We start from the raw sequence: 387 nt of genomic DNA, 5'->3' as shown, positions 1-387 counted from the left end.
GAGGTTAGACTGGAGTACCTGTGTATAGCTGTTTTGGTCATGTCTTGGATATAGGAAACACCTGGCAGGATACTGAAATGCACATATAGGCAGAAGACAAAGTTAAGTAGGTTACAGAGAAAATTTCTTTAAGTGCACATTACGTTTAGGTGTATGTTTGAAACATTTTGGGAGAGCGAACAAAGACAGAAGAATAGACTTGAACATAGGAACCTCTACTTACCCAATATATGACAATAATTTAAGAGTTTGCTTTGGATCTGTCATCTAAGCAAACTGAGGCCAAGTTTGGTTGCAGAAACATGTAAGCCAGAGGCCCTTAAAGGAGGCTCTAGGTGTACAAATCTACAATTATTTAGAAGGCAACTCAGTGGAGAGCTTAGGTGT

The sequence above is a fragment of the Meriones unguiculatus genome, chromosome X (assembly GCF_030254825.1).
Source record: "Meriones unguiculatus strain TT.TT164.6M chromosome X, Bangor_MerUng_6.1, whole genome shotgun sequence".
NCBI classification, from domain to species: domain Eukaryota; kingdom Metazoa; phylum Chordata; class Mammalia; order Rodentia; family Muridae; genus Meriones; species Meriones unguiculatus.
This window is presented reverse-complemented; position numbering follows the sequence as displayed.